The following is an 11,494-nucleotide window of genomic DNA, read 5'->3' as shown; positions in this document are numbered from 1 at the left end:
ACAAAATTTATATTAAAAAAATAAAGTCCATAGATAGATAGTATCATTTTTGAAAGTCTCCTTAGCATTTCTCTTCGAAATAATATTCATCCTCTCCAGCCCCGGATTGGATTGGATTTCAAACCATATAATCTCAGAGTTTAAAGTAATGACCTTTATGGCTGGTTTATGGGACCATTTTTGTGCTCTGTTTAACTTTGATAGTTGATGAAATGATGCATCTTCTCTTGGGTTCTGATATGTAAAGTCAGCTACTATCCTACTGCTTACCTGTATTATGATCATCTTTCAAGCCATCCATCATATTGGCCTCATACAAACTAAATAATTGCCAACGTTGTCTATAGTTCAATCTGTTACTGATGTTGATTAGGTCAGTTGATCCCGACAATGCTTCTTCTTTCACAATCAAATTCTAATTTCTCTTTTTGTAGATTAGAGTAGTTTGCAATACCGCTTTGTTTAAAAAAAAAAACAGAGATAATTAGTTGTTAATGCCTTGCATCCAACCAAGAGTAATTGATGAGGGGTGAATTCAACAAGTGAAGATCAATTTTGTATTATGATCTTTAGTATGAACATCAAAATGAAACAGGAAAAAATATGTGAAATTAGAAACAAAAATTTTAACCGGTTGGATAAATTGTAGAGTTTTGGTAATTTTAGTACCATTTTATTGCTAATCACTTCATATCAATCAATCATTTGATTAATGATGGCATCCTAACATTATCGTGACGAGGTAGGAGACCGCAACCGATGATCCGTGGATGCTCGTTCTTCATAAAAAGAAGAGCAATGCTTGAATCACGACATCTACACGCGTAAGTAACTATCAGTTATTGAAGCAATTGAGTTTCATGATAATTTAGGCGACTAAAGGCAGCATAATTCTAAAAAGAAGTAAAGAAAAGCCTTAGCCTCACTCCTAAATGAACTTTATCCTGGCGCGTGATAGATGAGCATATACAATGAAGCAGATTGGTGCCTCCCACCATTTTTCAACCCAATTGCTTAGAGGCATAGACCCAATGAGAGAACTAGGAAGCATGGAAATCCACTCACTTCAAAGCATACAGAGACAACTCATGCTATGGGAGGATTGCATTTTGACCATAATAAAGGTCTTAGAATCTTTAATTATTAAATTTATAATTAGTGCCTTAATTTGTCCTTCTGAATAATCATTTTCATTTTGGCAACCCGCTGTTCTTGTATAAATCTTTCGATTTCGTTTTCAACAGTTATCGATTGTACTTCTTTTTTGCTCGGTATAAATAAGAAAATGATTTTCACTTATTATTTTTCTCCTTGTAAAAACCACTGTTTCATTTTACTCTCTTAGTTATGTTTTAATTTATTCAATCAAGGGGTATTTTGAAATGGGTCTAAAGTAATTAAAAATTAGACCTATTTCAAAAGTAAGCTTATAAAAATTGGACCAATTTCAAATTTTTCCTTCAATCAAATCATCATAAATAAACAGAGATTGAGAAAAAGATGTGAAAATCACTTCCCTACAAATATTTTGTTGTAATTCTCTGTGTGCTCTGAGCAACGAGGGCAATTAGGCAAAGTGGAAATGCCATCATAAACTGTAGTTCTAGAGGCATTCAGCAACTTCTGGGATCAGAGCCTGAAAAAAGAGAAAAAAACTGTTTGTTTCCTTTGGTTATAGTTAAAAGAATAATTACCATCTTCACAGCTTGGTCAACTTTGGGGAGAAGAACCCTAAGCTTTAAACCTTTTTACAGTTGTGGATAGAGCCTGACAACTTTTGAGACAAACAAATCAAGATATGCATTTTACTCACCGCTCTTAAGTAATGGTAATGATAATTATCCTATTTATTATCGTTTGATGAATTTAATTTTGAGATTTATGTCTATCTACTACATAGATCTTGAAATTTAAGCTCCGTGACAAATAAGATGATAAGCATCACCATCACTTGAAAGCGATGAGCAAAAAATATTCTCATAAAGAAGCTACAAACTTTGGTTAACAACAACTTGTTATATGTTCAAATCATTAATTTTTATTAGCTTGGATATCTTATCGTAATTCTTATTCACTTGTGTTGTAATTAACGTATTCCCAATGTACAATAATTCCTATCAACTAGAAAACGAAAGGAAACGAAAATGTATACTCAGATGAATCATACGTGAATGATATGTAATGCAATGTAAGCCACTCAAGTTTAGCCAATTTTGACGGTCCATGAAATGATAAATTCCCCATCCCATCAAAAGCTATGGAACTTGAAAACACCTTCTACCCCAGCAAAGACTTGCACGCCACGGGAATCATCTTCATCATTTGCATAGGTCCCTTTTTTTTTTTTTTTTTTTTATTTTTAACTTTGAGTTTTTTAAATCCTAATATTTTCTTGGCAAAGATTACACAAAGAAGGAGGAAATTGAATTTGAAATTGGAGTGACAAAAACTGAAGGGATGTGGTAGTTCTTGGGGTCACCACCAATCATTTGGATGATGTAAAAATGCAATTAGTGGGAAGTGATACATATATGAGTCGGGGGCCCTTTGGCGTGCCATCAACGACAACTTGGTCTTACCATTCTTTCTACATTTGTGCCATTTGCATCAAAAGCCACACCCCGATACTAGTTCCCCCCTATATTTTCAATATAGTTAGTGATTTTCACACTTTTTTTTTATTCGCAACGGTGTTTAATGATTAAATTATTTAATTTTTAGTCTATATTTTAAAGGGTAACTTTGTAAAGAACCAATCGAATTATAAATTGCAAAATCTAGTTTTTAAATGAGAAATATAGTTCATTTATTAGTTGAATAAACGTTAGATGACTAAATGACTTTGGTTTAAAGAGCGACTTAAAAAATAGACCGTTCGAACCGTTGTTTACCATTGCAGAATGAGAATGAGAAGCGATAAGGATAACTTGGGATTTGTTTTAGTACCAATTTCTAGTGAATTACGGATGAGGGTTCGGGTGAAAACAAATGAGATATGTAAGATGTAACTGGTGGGATTTGATAAGCATGAAGATCTTGGTAGGGCCTATTGTAATCATATATGTTTTGGACAAGCTTACCTGTTGAAATCCTTATATTAATAAATTCCATTCATACGCACAATTAAATTAGAGTTTAAACATTATGCCTGCAGCCTCACAAATGCTACAGAAGAGAAATCATTTTGAACGTTATAATTAAAAGTAATTTTATCTGAGATTAGTACAGTAGAAAATAATGATAATGGATCTTCCTATGGGGCCTTTTTTGGTCGAACATTGGGCTTAAATTTGGTGTTACAAGATCTTAATTTCTCTTTGGACAAACTGTGATTGGACTTGAATTTATGGAAGCAAACCCAATATATTACTAACAAAAAAAAAAACCTAATTATTTGAAAAATCAATAGCTAAAAATGATATTTATTCGATAGATATTTTCTTACAACGTTTTGAATAATAGTTAATGTTTTTTATATAAGCGATCGTCTATACTAATTTATCAAAATTATGTGGTGGAAGATTTGAACTTAGGTGGTGTACGGAAAGCAATACTGCTATAACAAACAAGGCTAAGCTAATTTCTACAAGGCTAAATTGTCAAAATGGTCCTTGAGATTTGCATAACTCATCACTTTAGTCCCTGATATTCCAAATCGATAAAAGTGGTCCCTGAGATTGTCCACCATCCATCATTTTGGTCATTCCGTTAAAAACTCTATTAAGTGTCCTGGAGCTCTTGGCCGGAAGTTTGGGCAATTTTCAAAACTTCGTAACTCAATTGTTTCTTAACCAAATTTGACCCATAATATATCAAAATGAAGATAGGAAAGTGTAGAATAAGATTATACCTATTTCTAAGCCCAATGGTTGCCAGAGATGGCCGGAAAATAGCCTCAAAGTTGACTGGTCCGAATGAAAACTTGAAAACTCGTCGAAAACTGGGTAAACTTTAAACGTTCATAATTTCTTCAATACTCAATGAAATCAAGTGATTCAAAAATGAAAATCATACTTCTTGACGAGACGAAGATAATGGTACTTTTTTCGATGGCTAATTCGCCATGGTTTGGCCGAAAAATGGCTCAAAAGTGGCTATCTTGGTCTCAAGTTAGCCACTTTCAAGCCATTTTTTGGCCAAACCACGGTGATCTAGCAGTCGAAAAAGGTACCATTCTCCTTGTCTCGTCAAGAAATATGATTTTCATTTTTGAATCACTTGATTTCGTTGAGTATTGAAGAAGTTATAAACGATTAAAGTTTACCCAGTTTCCGGCGAGTTTTCCAGTTTTCGCTCGGACTAGTCAACTTTGAGACTATTTTCCGGTCATTTCTGGCAACCATTGGGCTTTGAAATAGGTATAATTTTATTCTACACTTTTCTATCTTTATTTTGATATATTATGGGTCGAATTTGGTTAAGAAACGATTGAGTTACGAAGTTTTGAAAATTGTCCAAACTTCTGGCCAAGAGTTATGAGACACATCTATTTAAATTATATTTTATAAATTATATGACGTAGTTGTGATGTTGAATTATTACTTAATTTACATCCGTATATTCTATTGGTGACACTTCACATAGTTTGCAAATGTAATTTAAAAAGTTGTTTACCTAGCATAACTCTTTATCATAAGGTTATAGTTTCCCATGGCCAACATCTTTTAATTCATTTTTAAGGGGTTTTGGACCTAAACCAACAGGTAAACTTATTTTACTTTCATCGACATGCTCTCGACAATTTTTAACATAAGATCTGCAGCTTACAATTCAAAGCAGTTTTGAGGTGAAGCCATTTCAGAAGCGCTTTCTCTTGGCCTCATCAATTCCCAGAATGACCTTTTCATCACAGTACTAGAAATTTCGGCTTTACTGACAAAATCAGTTTGTCGGCAAAGGGTCTTTTCCGACGAAATTTTTTGTCACACAAAGCATCTTGTGTAAGATCTTTTCCGAAGAATTTTGGTATTTCCTCGGCTTTGAGCTCAACCGTCAAAATTGTGCCTGCCACTAAAATAGTTGACAGAATAATATGTCAGCAATTGTGTTATTGCTCGTCAAAATATTTGTCAGCATAGATTTTCCACGACAAAAATATTCGTCCAAAAAGGTAGACTTGGCATTCGTGTCGTATTTTCTGTGTTCGTGTCGTTTGCGTGTCATACCCGATATCTTAACGAGTCGTGTCATGTAACACCCGTTAAAATAAACAGGTAAAATGACCCGACCGTAAATCGACCCGATAATATTAACAGGTAATATGACCCAATCCATTATCCGTTAAGGAAAATATATTTTAAATCAATAAATACTCAAATGAAAAACATAATATTAAATAACTATATTGTCACATCCAAACTATAAAAACGCATTTTTCTTTTAAGTATATTTTCACTTATCTAAAGTCTTTAATAGTTTTTTAATTAATGTAGAAGTGTAAAAAAATATAGAAAAAATATATAAACGCTCGTAATGACAAGCTTTACAACTTTCATGAAGAGCTTAACTTCGAAATTCGCCACTATAATCATATAAATCATAGATCAAAATTTAACCGTTGATTGTTGTTTACATTTACGCTCCATTGTTCTCATCAAATTTTGTTTTTCAGATTTTCTTTTTTGAAAACTTGATCTATTAGAGGATGTAGGAAGATGAACGGTTTGGATGGTTGATATTATATTTAGAGTTTTACGGTTAGTGAAAATATTACTGATGTTTATAAAGTTTCTACAAACTATATGACATCGACTCATATTTCAGTTAATCGTAAATATTGAAACGTGATATCAAATATCTGAACCGTTCATCTTCTTACATCCGCCAGATGATCATGTTTTCAAAAATGAAATTCAGTAAGAAGAATAAAGCGTAAATGACAATCGACGGTTAAATATAAATTTAAGGTTTATGAATTATAGTGTTGGATTTCGAAGCTGATCCCTTCATGAAAGTTGTAAAGTTTGTCACTATGAGTGATTGTATATTTTTTTTACATTTTTTACACTTATACAATAATTATTATTAATTTTATTAACTTTGCCCTCAAATAAAAAAACATTATTCATGAAGGCCTGGAGGATTTTAAAAATCTAAACGATAATGTAAATGTAACCATTATATACTCGTGGAGGAATAATGATGAATCACGAGTGTTTATATATTCTTTCACATTTTTCATACTTGTATGTATGTCTTCTTAGTTCTTGCCTATACAAATACTATATTAGTTTATTTTAATTTTGGACAACAACATGTTAAGTAAAATTTATCCTGGTAATAATAATAAGGAGCTCTCATAATAAAAATAAATAATGACTAAAACTTTTTTTTTAAAACTTATATAGAATAATAATACAAAGCTATATATTTAATATAGAATATATTGTATATATTAATATGGCTATTGTATTTTATAATAAATCTTTTAGTAATTAAACTTTAAAATTATCAAAATAATTTTTTTCTTAACGGGTCGAAACAGGTTACCCATGTGTATACCTGTTAAGAACCCGTTATTAACAGGTCACCCGATAATGACCTGATAAATTATTGTTTTAATCCGAAACCCGTTATTTTCGCGTCGTGTCAGAATTGCTGAGTCTACAAAAAGGTGAAACTCTTTGTCGACAATTTTTTTTTCAGCTTAGTACCCAATGCCGACAAACTCTTTGCCGACAATATTTTGCCGGGAGAGATTTCCATTGCCGAAACGCAAAACAACATTATGAAATAATGAAGAGTTACAAATTAAACCCATCAATATACACGTACCAAATGTTATATAACATTAGATATAATGCATCCACAAACAGTAGAGTAAGTATATTGGAAAATGAGTAGTTTGGTATCTAAACCATTCGCAGATGAGTAATAAGTTCCAAACGAAAAAGGAGTCTGGTAAGCATTTATGTCATCCTCATCCTCACCCACATGTTTATCGGAATTTGTGTGTGGTGGTACAATCATTGGGGGAGGTACAAACCCAAGGGCTTTCTTCGCTAGCTGCTGCATGGTTTGCCTCTACGACCGTATGAAAAGTCCAAGACTTTACTGGACTTCTACGCGAGCTGCATCAGCTGCATTCACTCTCTGATCTGCTGCCTCTCGCGCTGCTCTCTCTGATGCCAGCTGCTCCTCCAACTGCTGGGGTGTCAATGAAGATCCCTTCATCCTAAAAAAGATTTAGTCAAGACAGTAGAATTTAATGCAACGTCAATTATATAACTAAAGTAGAATGTTTATCATAACCTCAAAATGTAAAACTTACAAATTTGGCCTTAGCAGTATCATTGGTCCAATTCTTATTATTCCTGGCATATGCTATATCAAAGGTATCAATCTTCGGAAATGGGACTTAGTTCCAAGATTACATATTGTTAGATGACAAATATGAGCCAAATCTGTCTAATTATGGGCTTGGGAGGAAACCAGTAGAGAAAATGATGACACTGGTGGTGTTCTATCATTTGCAGCGTCTAATTCTAGTCTCACTGCTTCACTGAAATTCTGTTTTGTCTCTTTTATGGGGTTTGATTTTTCTGCAACTCTGGATATGTTTGGAGAAAGGACAAGGATTGTCTGCCCTCCCACTTCCGGTGCCCTCCCGTGCCCTCTTGTTTGTGTGGTCACGGTTAAGCCACGTCAACATTTTATATTACTATTCATTTTTATCTTATTATCTCTATAAAAAAATAATATAAAATGTTAACGTGATTTAACCGTGACCACACAAAACAAGAAGGCACGGGAGGGCATCGGAAGTGGGAGGGCGGACAATCCTTGTTCCTGAGAAGATAGTTCAAAAACTTATTGAGGAGTCTGTGTAGTATATTTCCTTATCACAGCTTATAATGTCAAGCTTAACAAACATTCTAACAACTTAGTTGATGTGACATTGATTACACACGGTAATCAATAATCAAGATCACGATGCTGACTGGATTTTTATCCCTTGTAGCATAACGTTTCTGCTTACGGTTAGTAATTAGCATAACAATATTCAATTGTTCAATGATAACGCAACATTGCTCACAAAAGTATAAATATTATTTACTTTTGAAAGAAAATGATATCCACACAGTGAGCTCTATTTGAATATATGAAAGACATTACCACATCATTTCCTTTTAGGGAAAAAGTTGTTTGCATGATTAATTTATATATTCAAGACCGAAGTTGAAAATTTCTTTCCCCACGCTAATTTGATGTATAATTAATAATAATATTATTGATTACTTTTATGAAAACAGAAGAAGCATGGTTTATGTACAACGCACCTTTGTGAAAGCAAAAACCCACAATCTGGGAAAAGGGGTTCCAAATCCAAAGTTAGTTTTCCATTTGCACACATGAAAAAAACAGATCGCAGTTTATTTTTGAATTTTAATTCATATTTGGTTGATGAATTTCTCCAAGGTCAAGTTTATTATTGACTCCTGGCCAACAAAGAAAAAGCTTATGATTGACCAAAGAATGATTCAAGTTTATTAACTTATTACATTACAAAGAAATTAACGGAAGAGGGAGAAGGGAGTTGAGGAATTGGGTTGTTTGGTCAGTAATGTTGGCTAACTTCATGTCTTCATGCATGCATGCGTGCATGTTTATCGACTGGTAGAAATTTGTATTGTATCAACAAAACAAGGTAGTATATTATGTGTTATAACATACGTAGATAACAGAGTTGATTTGCTTTATTTTAAGATATATTTTTTGGTTAATCTCAATTTACTATCCTGAAGTTTCATGGTTTTCAACATTTATTAGATGAAGTTTTTTTCATCCCAAAATGGTACCTAAAGTTATAATCTTGGGATACTTTCATACATCCGTTAAGGTTATTGTTAAATCAACCGTTAACTGATGACGTACCCACGTGAACAATGACTGAGCGCCACATAGATATTAAAAATAAATTAAATTAAAAAATTTAATGTAATTAAATAACTAAAATTAAAAAACTAGAAACCCCATTTCCTTTCCCTTCTCCTCCTCCGCCTGAGCTACCCTCTTCTCCGAAACCCCATTTCTCCATTTCCCTTCCTACCTCCTTCGACGAAAACCAACTGGAACTGGGAACGTGCACGACATCGGCATTGGACCTGATTCAACACTACGTTCTCCACCTGGGTCCTGGAGCCCAACCCTCTATCGCTCCGCTCCTCCCCTTACTTCCCCGGTCACCTCGTCGATCTGGAACGCACCCTCGAATCCATCTTCTCCTTCTCTACATCCTCCGCGGTAGTCGATAATTAGAGAGGCCCAAGAGCCCAGAACCTTCTAGGTAATTTCACTCAATGCTAACCGGTATTGTAATTGAACCTAGAAAGATCTCTGGTGGGTCTGAGTCCATTCCGAGTCAGACTCGACACGCAGCTCGTAGAACCCACAAAAAAGGAGAAGAAGCAGAGATAGGCGTTGGAGGAAACTAGTAAGCGCTCCATTGGCAGTCTTTTGACACTCTCAGTTCATAAAAAATCTCAGACCAAAATCTGGATACCAATCAACCCCATTTCCAAGATTTGGTTTTGGAAGAAAAACTCAAATCTTGAAAAAGTGTAATTTATTGTTGTAATTTGATTACATATCTTAGGGGCGAGGGAGATTTATAAGAACCAAAGTCACATGGGGAGGTGGGTAAATGAAGGAGGATGATCATCTCTTTGCCTTGATCTCAGAAACCCAGAAAGAGTTCCTTATGGTTTAGCTTTTAGGGTTATATATCCACGTGGCGCCCATAAAGAAGAAGGAGAAGAAGCATAGATAGGTGGTGGAGGAAACTGGTGGCGATGGGGTTGGATTGGAGGGTGGCTAGCGGTGAGGGTGGATTGCAGGATGTGTAGATGGGGATTGAAAGGGTGGTTGGGGATAGCGATGGGCAATCATTACGACGGGTAACAGCGGTTATTTATCCACAACCGATTATTCTCATACCCACATAACGGTTTACCCGTTGGGTAATTGTCTAAACGGTTACACCCATACATATAACCGTGTACCCATTTAACCGTAACCATTTAGTACCCGTTTACCCATTTATCAGTTTTAAACCCGTTTATCCTTTTTTTTTACAATTTACTCATTTTTCACCCATCTACGTGCTTTTTTAACAACTTGAAAATTAAAAAAGAAAAATTTGTCATAATTTTTTTTCTAACAATTAAACACCATTATAGGTACATTTATCATACATTTCTGCATTTTAATTTTTTAAGTTTGTATATCATTCCAATAATTGAAATAATAGTTTACAGACGATATTTTTAACTGTTAGCAATGAAGGTAATATAAAATTTACTAAGTATTATTGGGTTACGAAAACTGTTAAAAGACAGTATTATTGGGTTATTTGAGTCGGAATGTAAAATAGTAACATAATATATATAATGGACCATGAAATTTAAAGTGGTTAAGGAAAACTATATTATATTAGCTATAGAAATCATAAAACTCTGAGATGAAAAAAAAAACTTTATATACTAAATGTTGAAAAACGTAAAATTTTAAGATAGTAAATTAAGATTAATCTTATATTTTTTATGTTTATTTACTTACATTATGACATATTGTGAATTACTTTATGTTCCGAATATACTGAAAAAGGAACAGTACTGTTGACTCGTTATACATGTCAAGGAGTTTGACTGTTCAACGAGCGTACATTATGGGTTGGAAAATTGGAAATCGAGCGTATAAGACAAAATTAAGAAACAGTCTATAAAAAAGGCTACAGAAATCGTATTTGTTCTACAAATTTCCAACGCCTTGGTCGCCAGGTAATGCTTCACATTTTTTTCAATTGCCAATTAATTAAGGGTGGTGTATTTACATATTTCATTTTATCTTTTACACATATTTTTTAATTTTAAACAGTATGATGGAATGAGTATGTGAAAAGTAAAAATGGAAATGTGATAGCACCATCATTAATTAATTAGTTGGTTACAAAGGGTCCTTCTCATGCATTATTAATTTTTTTTTAACAAACGATATCATTTATATTAAAGAGGAGGGAGTTAGGTTAAGCCTCACAATGAACTAACAATAATGTGGTTCAAATTCATCTTTGACGAGAATCGAACCTAAAACCTTTAACTTACAAGTAAAAACAAAAACATGACTAGATCGTAGTATTAAGTGACATGCATTATTGAATTAATTCATGCTTCCTCTTAAGTCTGAAAACTGAATCCAATAGAGTTATCCAATTCTAAAAGGGGTGTGCTATCCACACACCCATTTTTACTTCTCACACACCCTTTGTTAATTTCTGTCCGTTGATCTTCTTCAATTCATCCGATCCAACGGCCGAAAACCAAAAAGGTGTGGGATAAGTAAAAAGGAATGTGTGGATATCATACCCCTTCTAAAAAATAAAAAAGGATTAAAATTATGAATGTAGTTGGACGACTAAATATTTATGCAGTTTTTTACTCCAGCTTTCTCTATTTGCACTGGCAATTTGTCTAATAAATTAATCTCTCGCTTTGAC

Source organism: Malus domestica, chromosome 16, assembly GCF_042453785.1.
Source record: "Malus domestica chromosome 16, GDT2T_hap1".
Classification (NCBI taxonomy): Eukaryota; Viridiplantae; Streptophyta; class Magnoliopsida; order Rosales; family Rosaceae; genus Malus; species Malus domestica.
Note: the sequence above shows the minus strand (reverse complement) of the source record.